We start from the raw sequence: 11,424 nt of genomic DNA, 5'->3' as shown, positions 1-11,424 counted from the left end.
CGGCAGGTGAGAGTGCTGTTTTTCCCATGGACGTTTGTGTGTTTCCACCGCCTGGAACACTCCCAGCGTGGACTAGATGTCCAGTAAACGCTGTCTAAGTGAATCAGTAAAGCTTGTGGTGTGGTCTTCCTGACTTGCCGGAAGGAGAAACTGGAGACGGCCAAGAAACTTGTCCAGGCAGACTGTGAGTGGTTGACAAAGCCAAATTCCATACTACCAAGGGATTTTAGACACTTGTAACTGAGAAAGGGGTCAGTAATAAACAGAAACGGAGACATGGACCAGGTTTGGGTAACGCAGAGGACAGATGACAAATTTACCTGAGACTCTACTTCCCTCTGAAGTCCCCCCCCCCCCGGCAGCCACTTGAGCACTCCATTTCTGTCAGCTGCCCTACTGGGTGCTAAGGACTTAACAATGAGTTAGAGCTGTACAGTGGTGGTCCACGCCTCCCAGCACTCAGGAGGCAGAGGCAGGCGGATCTCTGTGAATTCAAGGCCAGCCTGGTTTAAAAGTGAGTTCCAGGACAGCCAGGGCTACACAGAGAAAACCTGTCTCACAAAACAAAAACAAAAGGAAAAAATTAATTAGAAATGGCCGCCACCCCTCAAGAGCTCATGCCATCTGCAAGTCAAGTATCATGGACAACAGATCACGGCCGCTCTGGATCCCGGAGATGGGCTGGCAGCCAGACCATCCTGGCCAGTGTGACTATCCTGGCCAGACACTGGCCAGGCAGCCGCATCTAACTGTGTATGCATTAGATCACCCGCCTGTGAGCAGTTACATTGTGTCAGATCAACAGAAACAGGTCAGGCAAGGAAGACGCCCTAAAAATGACGAGAAAGACGCAGGCCAGGCCACATTATGTTAGCCAGCACATAGAGCAGCAACCATCTCCTAAGATTATATGGAGATGAAAATATCTTCTTGTCTGTTTTGTTTTGTTTTTAAGAGAGTATCTTATCATTATATAGCCCTGGATGGCCTGGAACTCACTCACAATGTAGAACAGGCTGGCCTCGAGCTCACAGAGATCAACCTGCCTCGGCTTTCTCCAGGCTAGGATTAAAGGCATGCGATACGATGCCTGGCAAGATGAAAAATTCTTATTGCCTACAGTTTGTATGTTAAGTGGTGCTATTACAAAAGAGCCAAAAAGGTTAAAATATGAAGTATTTAAAGTTAGAAGTTATAATGAGCTAAAGCTAGTTTTTTGTCAAGAAAGAATTTTATTTTATCTTTATGTGTATAAATGTTTTGCTTGGACTGGAGAGATGGTTCAGCGGTTAAGATCATTGGCTGCTCTTCCGAGGTCCTGAGTTCAGTTCTCAGCAAACACATGGTGGCTCACAACCATCTGTAATTGTATCTGATGCCCTCTTCTGGTGGGCAGGCATCCATACAGATAGAGCACTCATACATAAAATAAATAAATAAATATTTATAAATAAATAAATAAATAAATAAATAAATAAATAAATAAATAAATGATTCACCTGTGTGTATGTCCGTGCACCAGGTACATGTCTGGTGCCCTTGAGAATGGGCATCGGATCCCTTGGACCTGGAGTTATGGAGAATGGTCATGAGCTATCATGCAGGTGCTGGGAACTGAACCTGGGTCCTCTGCAAGAGCAGCAAGTGCTCGTAACTGCTGATCCATCTCTCCACCCGCAAGGAGAGAATTTTAAAAATACATTTAGCATAGCCTAAAGGTGCAGGGTTTAGGAAGTCTAGAGGAGCACACAGCAAATGTACATACATCCCTCACTCACCAACTCACCTAGAGCAACTTCCAACTCTGCAAGCTCCACTTAGAGCAGGAGACCCACACGGGCACACCGTTTCGTCTCCAACTATTACATGGTTTGCCACTCCTATATTTAGACACAGAGATAGCACTGTGTTAGGAACTCCTGCTGTTTTCAGCATAGTACCATGAAACACGAGTCTGTAGCCTAGGAGTGAGACCATACCTGTGGCCTGGGTGTGTAGACTAGACAATGGCGCCCAGGGTTTGTGTGGGTACATTCGGTTTGCGTGAGAACAAAATTGCCTAACTGCATTTCTCAGAACATGTATCTGTTATCAAATGACGTATGGCTGCTCTTCCTTCCTTCATTCCTTCACTCATCAGCTCAAAAACAAATGCTGGTCATGTACCAAACACTCTTAGGCTCTGGATATAAGATAATAACCAAGATAGACACTGTCCAAAGGCGCTTACTCCCTGTAATGGCTAATCTCGGTTGTCAACTTCACTAGGTCTGGAATCAACTAAAAGAAGGGCTGCTGGCATTCCTGTCTCGGAGTTTCTTTTTTAATTTTTAAAAAAGAAGTATTATGTTTTTAATTATGTAGATATGTGTGTGAGTGTGGGTGTTTGTTTGTTTGTGTGTGTGTTTAAATCTACCAGTGCAGGTGTCTTTTGGAGACCAGAGGCATTGGATTCCCCTGGAGCTGGAGTCATAGGCAGCTGTAAGGCATCAGATGTGGGTGCTGGGAATAGAACTTAAGTCCTCTGCAAGAGTAGTTTGTAATCTTTACTGACAAGCCCTCTCTCCAGCACCTATGAGGGAGTTTCTTGACCAGATTATTTGAAACAGGAAGAGCCCCTCTAAGTGTGGGCGGCTAACACAGTGCTATCTCTGTGTCTAAATACAGGAATGGCAAACCATGTAATAGTTGAAGACGAAATGGTGTGTCTGTGTGGGTCTCGTGCTCTAAGTGGAGCTTGCAGCCCAGATAATAGATGAAAAAAGAAAAGTTTTGCCTTTTACCTGCCTGCCTTCATTCTTGCTGGGAGGTTCATGTACTGCCCTCCTTCACTGATATTGGGACCTAATTAGGGCTTCCACCTTGAAGTGAAGAACAGTGCTTTCCAATAATCCTCCAGGCCTTCAGCACCTGATTGAGACTGCTGATGCATCCAGCTGGGTGGACCCAGTAACTACCAGGTTCTTGGCGGCTCCAGCGTAAGACAGCCATTGCTGGGCTACCCAGACAATATCATGTGAACCAAACTAATAAATCCCCATTCATTCTTATTCACTCTACTGATTCTCTTCCTCTAGAGAACCATGACTAATGCACTGCCCAGTGTGGAGTAATTGTAATATTAACTGATGTTATTATCGCAAGGATTATTAACATTAATGACGAACGAGGAGTAAGTACCATCGTTTGTCCAGATGCTTCTGTGGTTTCTCTCACTAATTCTCACACTAGCTTGTGAGTTCCCACTGTATTACAGGTGAGGAGACAGGCCTCATGAAATCTAAGCTTATTGCCTGGAAGGACAGTGATGAATTTCAATCACTTTCCAGAAAAAGTCAGGAAGCCTTCACACACACACACACACACACACACACACACACACACACACACACACACAGAACATGGGGAGGGGGAAGCAGGGGTCAGAGGCAGTCACAGAGACAGAGACTGAGGTCGAGGTAAACATCAGCCTCTTTGGGGGTAGTTGAGTGGTCCCCCTTTTGTGGCTGGTGGTACAGAAGGCTAAATTAGCAGTTCCCAAAGACATTAGCAGCTGCCAGCTCACACAGTGCACACCTGCCTCACCCCAGGCTTCTCCAAGTCTCAGCATCTGCAACGCCCGCTCTCCCTCCCTTCTCGAGAGAAGCTAGAGTGCCCAGAACACCATGGGAGAGGCTTGAAGGCTCCGACCCCCTTCAGAATGTTTTGATTTTTAAAAACTATTTTAATTGCCGTGTCCTCTGGCTCCTTGAAGAAGAAGAAGAAGAAGAAGCAAGTTTCCTTGCCGTCCCGTGTGCACGGAGACTTAATGAAGCCTGCCCACCAGCAGGTGATGTAATCCGGCGGCTCCTATCAAATGCAGCCTGTCTGTCCCACTGACGCCTCTGGGCTAATTGCTCCGCTTCGCACCTGTTCCTTCTCAGGAGGCCCTGGTACCCTAGCACCTGGTGCCCCTGCCACTTGCCCACTCTGCCAGGACACCCACAGGCCCTTGTGGACAGACAGCAAAGCCCATCCCACAGCCTGAGGGGCCCCTTCGTTCTGAACACTGCTGCTCTTTAAGGGTTGCATATCCACAGACATAGTGGAAAGGTTCACCTGCCTGTTGGCGTGATTGTCTATCTGCCGGCCCAGAGCCTTCACCCTTGTACCAGGCCCTCCCATGCCAAGTATGCTTTGTGAGGATCACCAGAGACAATCCACTGGGCAGTGCCAGACTCGAGCAAGCTCCGCATGGCCCCGTCCTCACTTAGACTTTCCACTCTCTGGCCCAGGGTCTTCAGCTTTATTTATTTGCTTTTTGTAATGCTGGGGGGGGAGGGGTGTCATCATACCCAGGGCCTTGCTCATGCTAAGCAAGTGCTCTACCCACTGGGCAACATCCTCAGCCCTTCAACAATGGTGATGAGCCTCTGCTTTGGAGTACTCCGACAGATCTCTGACCTGGTTCCACACTGTTCTCTCTCCCCTGTTAGGTACTTTCCAACGCTCCAGTATCTCTGAAAATCCTATACATCTCTCACTCTTTGCCAAGGTCTGCCCTTGGAACACCTCCTCTGCACCACCAGACAGCATGCACCACCTTTCCGTACTGCTCAATAAAGCCTTCTGTCTTTTCAGTAAAGAGAACTGTTTGAGGAACTTCAGAACAGACATAGGTTCAGCCGCTCCAGAGCCCCACAGCCCTAGTGAGAAGACTCGGGCTCTCAGAGCCGACATCACCCTCCCTTCTACAACAGAGACCACAGTACCTACTTCGCAGGGTTGCGGGGCTGCTGAGAGGCTTAAAGGAGCCAACAGCAGGAAGGCGCTTGCACAAGGGCCAGTGTTACATAATGCACGGGCATCGTCTTAACCATCGATAACTGCAGTGTATAGATTGGATCATCTCTGAAGTAAATGTTATAGTCTTTCTCACCTGGCTCTTCTTCTGAACCCCTCAGGACCTGGAACAGTTGTAAGCGCACAAAAGCCACTCAGGAGCATCTGACTTTTGACTGACTGACTAGAGGGAGACCCCCGAGGCTCTTTCTCCTTGTCTTTGCCACAAAGCTCTTTTCAACAGCTCTCCCAGGCCCGAGTCCTCAGGACCACTACAGGCTCTCTTTCCCTGCACCTCAGCCCCTTGTGAACACTTTGGCTCCTGAAGTCTGACATGCACACTATTGTTACCATTCCTGGAAATGGCCCCGTCTATCAGCTGCCTCCTCCTGCATGCATCAACTGTCTGCCAGGCCAGGCCGTGTCCCAGGCTGACAGCTCACCCCACCTCACCCCTAAGTCTCTTCCAAGCGTCAGCAGCCCACCCCCATCCAAAGATAACTTTTATAGCTGATCTCTGGCGGCACCTCCTACCTTCCAATTAGGAGCCTGTCAACACCCAGGCCATCACTCTTCCTACGGCGGCTGACAACGCGGAAGCCTGCCGAGGCTGCTCTGGGAGAAGAATGAAGGGAAATTATTTCCGTGGTGCAGGGGTACTGAGCCCAGAGGTGGAATCTAGGTGATTCTGACTTGGGGCCACCACCTTGTTCTGCACCCAAAGTCTGCAGTATTACTGTGGCAGCTGGCACCCTGCAGGTACTTGATAAATACCTATGTGGGTACTGAAAATGCCAAGGACACAGGGCTAAGCTAGCAGATTCCCTGTTTGCAGGGGGCCCAGTTGGTTTCCTTCTCTAATACATGCAAATAATTAAGTTAGCTCGCTCATGCTCGTTCATGAGCTCCCCTTTCCTTTACTGGTTAACCATGAGCTTGTAATACCAGAAATACCAGAGAGGACAAGTCTCCGCTGTCTTTCTTCTCTTCCCCCTAAATCCTCATTCCCCAGTGAGGCTCTCTAACACACAGGGCCATTTGCAGAAGCTGCAGCCCATGAAGGAAGTATGACACAATGTAACATTTTTCTTATCTGGCAGTGTGGTCTAGTGGTTTGCACAGGAGCTGTGCATGTCGGAAGTCTGGCTTTCTATTTCTGGGGCTGAAGGGAAACCATGTAACAACAGCCTTTACAGCTCTGCTCGCTCTCCCTTTCTCTTTCTATTGGGGACCTGAGGCCGCACTGACCTGGCCCACCCTAAGCAGCCAGGAATTTAGAAAGAAAGGTAATGCCCCACCCTCCCCTCCTGCTTCAGCCTCAAGTGAAGCTGGGAAGGTTAGCTTGCACCCATCCATGGACGCTCAACCAAGGAAACGCAGGGTGAGGGAGTGAGCAGGAGAGTGGTGTGGGGCCAGGACTATGAAAAGGCAGGGATGACAGAGTCACCACATCAAATGAACCTCTCTCTCTCTCTCTCTCTCTCTCTCTCTCTCTCTCTCTCTCTCTCACCACTTTGAGCTGGGTAGCCCTAAGGGTGCAGATTTTGGAAGCTAGGAGTCCCAGTGCTTGGACAAGGAGGTCAGAATGAGCTGACCCTTGCTTTGTCCTCAAGGGAGTAAATTTAGAAGTAAGGACAAGGGTGAGTTCTTTGATTTGAAGTAGAAAAGGTGGGGGAAGGAAACAGTTACACAGATCTGATGGAGTCAGTCGGGAGTGCATTGAGAACAGAGCTTCGGAAGGGTGGAGGGCCATAATAAGATACCTTCTTTATGGCTGGACCTGGGACCGTGTATACAGTGGCTTTGGGAAGAGAGATTTATGTCAAACCAGCCCAACACAGAAAGACGTGAATTTCCGGGGAATCCTACTGCATCCCAGCCTTCATACAGAGACGTAGCGGATAGAACCTTTCCACATTTGACCAGACAAGGGTTGCACTCTAACCATGTGAGGTCTGGGCTGTATCTAGAAAGAACAGGACAAGCTGGGGGGGGGCAGTAGTCACTGAACATTGTCATTTCCTTCCTCATTCCTACCCTCCTGATCTTAAGGTCTCAAGTTCTGCTACTGTACACATCTGAACAACCAGAAAGCAAGTGAGATCTTGAGGGGGGGGGCTTTAGAATTAGATCCTGCAGAAGTTCCAGGCGGAGCATTAGGCTGGGGTCAGATGGCACCCGCCGTGTGCTGACTATCTCTTGGGGGTTCTGAGCACTTACAGTGGATGTTCACGTGCTAGTTTCCAGTGTAACTTGATGCGCAGTCTGCAGTGCGCAGCTATGGTGGGAATGCAGAATCCCACAAGTGCTCAGTGTTCTACAGCAGCAGAGGCCGTCAGGTAAGGGGAGGCCTAGGGGGGCCTGAAAGGGAAACACCAGAGTTTCTTCAGAGGAGCAGGGCTAAGGAAAGACACGCATGCCACTGTCGTCTACAGCGTTCACCCTCGAGAGCCAATCAAGTTGCTAAGCAAGTGTGTGATGCTGTGTTGGGATACATTCCTAGCTATCAATCACGGGGAGCCTGTGAGCCATGGACTATGGGTGGACATGCCTACATGCAGTTAGATAAGTCTGAGCTGAAGTCAGACAGGGTGGTACATATCTTTAAACCCAACACTCAGGAGGCTGAGGCAGGAGGATGACTATTAATAGTTCTATGACAGTCTGGACTACCTGGGATATAAACTAGATGCCGGGCCATGAAATACACAAAAAAAATCTTTATCTTTAGAAAAAAAATGAAAAGCCTAGGTTGGAATTCATTTTCTGTGCCTCACTTTTTGTAAATGAAAACAATAAGACCTCTCAAGGCTGTTGGAATAATTTCATAAGACATTCAAAGATAGATGGAAAGATATGATATGACTATAACTTATGGCATATGGTAAATTGTAAGTCTCCCCGCTCTGTCCCAAACTGCATGCTCAGACAATTTATTTTAGAAATGGGTTTCTGGCCAGCGTGACGGCTGGGTGGGTAAAGGCTCTGATGACCTGAGTTCAGTGCCCAGAGACCACTTGGTAGAAGAACAAACTGATTCCCATAATTGTACACACACACACACACACACACACACACACACACACACACACTACAATTCAAACACATTTTTAAAGAATGTAAGAGGTTCTCACTATGTCCCTGAGGCTGGTCTTGAACCCCAAGTCTCAAGTGATCCTCCTGCCTCAGACTCTCTGGTAGCCTGCTGGAACTATAGGTATATACTATCCGCCTACTGCAAGATTTAATTTTTCTTAATACTGATAAAAAAAAAAAAAAGGTTTGCACTCAATTTCTAGCCCGTTGTTCAGAAAGAGAGATCTTTCTGTCTGCAGAGGGCATCAAAGCAGCCAGTCCTATCTCAGGATGTAACCGAGGCTGGGATGGCCTCCTCGTCAGTGTAGCCCTGGAAATGATAAGCTAGACCCCCACACTGCTCCACCAGACCCTGGAAAGTATTTGTCTCATTTCTTTCCACTGTGCTCCCATCTTTATTGACAGGCAAGGTAGCTTAAGCTGGGTCTAGACATGTCTGAACCAGTCTGATACCCACAGGGTACCTCCCTTCTCAGGACCTAATTACCACGGGATCAAGGGGCTTTGCTGAGGACAGCTTGTCCCGAGGAGAAGCAACATCGAAGGGGCATCTGTCTCATTTGAGGACAACAGGTAAGAGCAGAGGGAGGCCAGAAGCATTTCTGAGAACAGCTCTGGGGCGCCTAGCGGAGTCCGAAAGCAAGCGAGCTCTAACAAAAGAGGAAGTGAAAATTGAATCGCAGGCTTTCCCTGAAGTGTCCAAGGAGCAGTAAGATGCAGCCGTTGGGGCAGGTTGCTTGGCTGTGAGCAAAGAGGATGGTACCACGGGCTTCAGGGGACACTGCCTAAGGTCCAGTTCCGCTTTCCGTGGATATGGACCCCATTTTGAGCTCCTTCGCTGACTCATTCATTCATTCGCTCATTCATTCATTCATTAATATGTTTATTGAATGCCTGTCACATGCCAAGTTGGGCATCAATACTTTTCGTGCAGAAAATCAGCCTTTTCCATACACAGGAGTCTACAGAAACAGTCCTGGGGATTGGCTTGCACCACCACAGATGTGAGGAATGTGACGTGGGTCTGCTGCTCCTGCAGGTTGGGAGCCAAGGGATCCAATCAGCTCCTGCTGATTGCGCTCTCTCTGTCTCTCTCTGTCTCTCTCTGTCTCTCTTTCTTTCTCCCTGTGTGTGTGTGTGTGTGTGTGTGTGTGTGCACAAACAAGCACAAACACACGTGTGCATGCTTGTGGGTAAGTGGATGCACATGTGGGCAAATACAGTTTTTCCCTGCTGACTCGTGTAGCCTAGGGATAACCCATAATGCTCAGCTGTAAAACAAACAGGCCAAATTCAGCTGGCTCTCAAAATCCCCCATTTTATTTAGACTCCTAGAAATGAGAACTCTTAGTTCTTATAATACGCAGTGAATTATGAACCAGATAGTCGGAAAGCTGTTTGTATTACCTTGTGTTTTTAGCTCCTGGAATGGTGTGCGGCCCTCAGCGCTCACTTTGACCCCTTTTTGTGGCACCGTCAGGAGCCGCTCCGCCTCAATCCCTTAGCACCACATGAATTCACAAGTTCAAAAATAATAGCTGTCATGGGTTTTCAAGTGAATTCTTCTGTTCTTAAGGATCGAAAGGTTGAAAACAAAGTCTAAACATTCGAGGGCAAACAGGGTACATTTTTTTTAAAACATCAGCTTCACCAGTGGCTTCCAGTTTGCAACCTTTGATTTTTACAAATAGGACTCGGTGCCATCAGGAGAACTGGTATCCAGGCACATCTGCCTCCTACCTGGCCTGAGCAGTCACCAAACTTCCTGGGAGGAAAGTTTCCTCAAAGTGTGATGAGGTTCTAAGATTCAGTACTCCTCTTGCCCATGACAGTGTGACTGTGTCTTAGAGCTCTGTGTCATGAATGGGTAGGCTGGCTCAGGAATCTGCCACCGTCTTTTGCATTCAAGGCTAGAGAGTGTGCTTGTGTCCTTTTTGGTGGGAGACAGGGAGATTCTGAAGGAGCACTGTCTGATCACTCGATTTCCTTTCTTTGGATTAGAAGCAACTGGGAAACGCCAACTATGCATTAAACTAATATACGCCATACCGCTAGGAAAGCTGAATAATGGCCACCCTGTTGACCAATGGCTAGAGCAGCGGCCCTCTATCCCGCCCTCCCAGATGCAGTCCAAGGGAGAGCACAGCTGCAAAAATGGCCTGTACCACAACCTGACCAAGACCTGACCAAGGACCTTACCTTCACCATCACCAGCTAACAGCTGCCACCAGGATACCCAGTCTGGGCCATACCCCAGGTACACTCACCTGGCCCCGCAGCTCTGGGACGCTGAAACAAAGAGGAAACCTGACTCTATCAGCAAACAGACCACAGATGCAGAAAGAAGCTTCACAGGGCCACTGGTTGACCAACGATGCCTTTGTAAGAATTCAAAAGCTGCCCCTCCTTTGGGCCTGTACAAGAGCATCAGGGTGTGTGGATTTGGTGAACTGAAGACAAATTGGGCTGAGTTCAGTTTGTCTGCTCTTCTGCTCAAACACAGCTGTGGCTGGTGGGGAGCTCCTGTTTGTGGACTAAGGAGGAGGGCCTAGAATGCTCCTGTAGTGGGTAGCCATTCCAGCTTTTGGTCTGGAAGTTCCAACCCCCATCGAGGCTTCCGTAACTATCACGCCTACAAGGCGGGGCCAAGGGAGGGCCCTGAAGACCTGAGATCGGGATGTGCCGGACTCTCTTCCTTCTGGGATCATGGATGCTAGAGGTGGACTGAGGAGAGAGCTCCAGAGAACACCGCTGGACTGTGCTGCGTCTTTCACAGAACCCACAACCTACATATCCCTTCATTTGTAAGTTACACCACTAAATAAATTTCCCTTTTAACTACATGAAGTGGCCTTAATAATTTCACCAATATGCTCCCTCAGTACTCTTAACGTCGTTGTCATAAGTTGTGACTGTGTTGTCCAAGATGGTACACACTAACCACATGTGACATTTAAATTTTCACTGAAATTAAATAAAAGTCAAACCCTGTTTTTTGAGTCTTACTAACTTTATGCTAAGTAGTTTTTTCTTTTTTTTCTTTTTTTTTCGAGACAGGGTTTCTCTGTGTAGCTTTTGCTTTCTGGATCACTTGTAGTCAGCTGGCTCGAATCACAGAGATCCGCCTGGCTCTGCCTTCCGAGTGCTGGGATTAAGTGTGCGCCATCACCGCCCGGCTCTAAGTAGTTTTTTCAATAGCCACCTGTGACTGGTGGCTGCCTTATGGGACAGTGACACTATAGAATCTTCCTGCCACTCAGCTGGTTTAGCCACCCAGCTAAGTCCTGATAGCTTACTTCCTCATTCTCCAGACTCTCTTATGGACCTCGTCCTTCAGACCACTCATGTATTCCCAATTATTTTGGGTCATATCTCGTCATCATGCTTGAGGTTCATGCTGTTCCTTCTTGCTAAAATGTCTTTCCTCTACCCATCACTGCCCATCCAATCAAATCTGTTTACCCTTCCAGGTTCAGCTCAGATGACAGCTCCCAAGTCCCCTGGTCA

General features: G+C 48.1%; 1 long non-coding RNA gene across 1 annotated transcript; it reads left to right on the top strand.

Annotated features, from left to right (window-relative positions):
- The first annotated feature begins 6,910 nt into the window (after nucleotides 1-6,910).
- Nucleotides 6,911-10,727, top strand: LOC119087778. The gene is made up of 3 exons (XR_005091259.1): nucleotides 6,911-7,160; nucleotides 8,377-8,490; nucleotides 9,919-10,727. It is a non-coding gene; the product is annotated as an uncharacterized LOC119087778 (long non-coding RNA).
- The last annotated feature ends 697 nt before the right edge of the window (nucleotides 10,728-11,424 follow it).

This window comes from Peromyscus leucopus, chromosome 4, assembly GCF_004664715.2.
Source record: "Peromyscus leucopus breed LL Stock chromosome 4, UCI_PerLeu_2.1, whole genome shotgun sequence".
In the NCBI taxonomy this organism is placed as follows: Eukaryota; Metazoa; Chordata; class Mammalia; order Rodentia; family Cricetidae; genus Peromyscus; species Peromyscus leucopus.
Note: the sequence above shows the minus strand (reverse complement) of the source record. Positions and strands in the feature narration are given on the sequence as shown.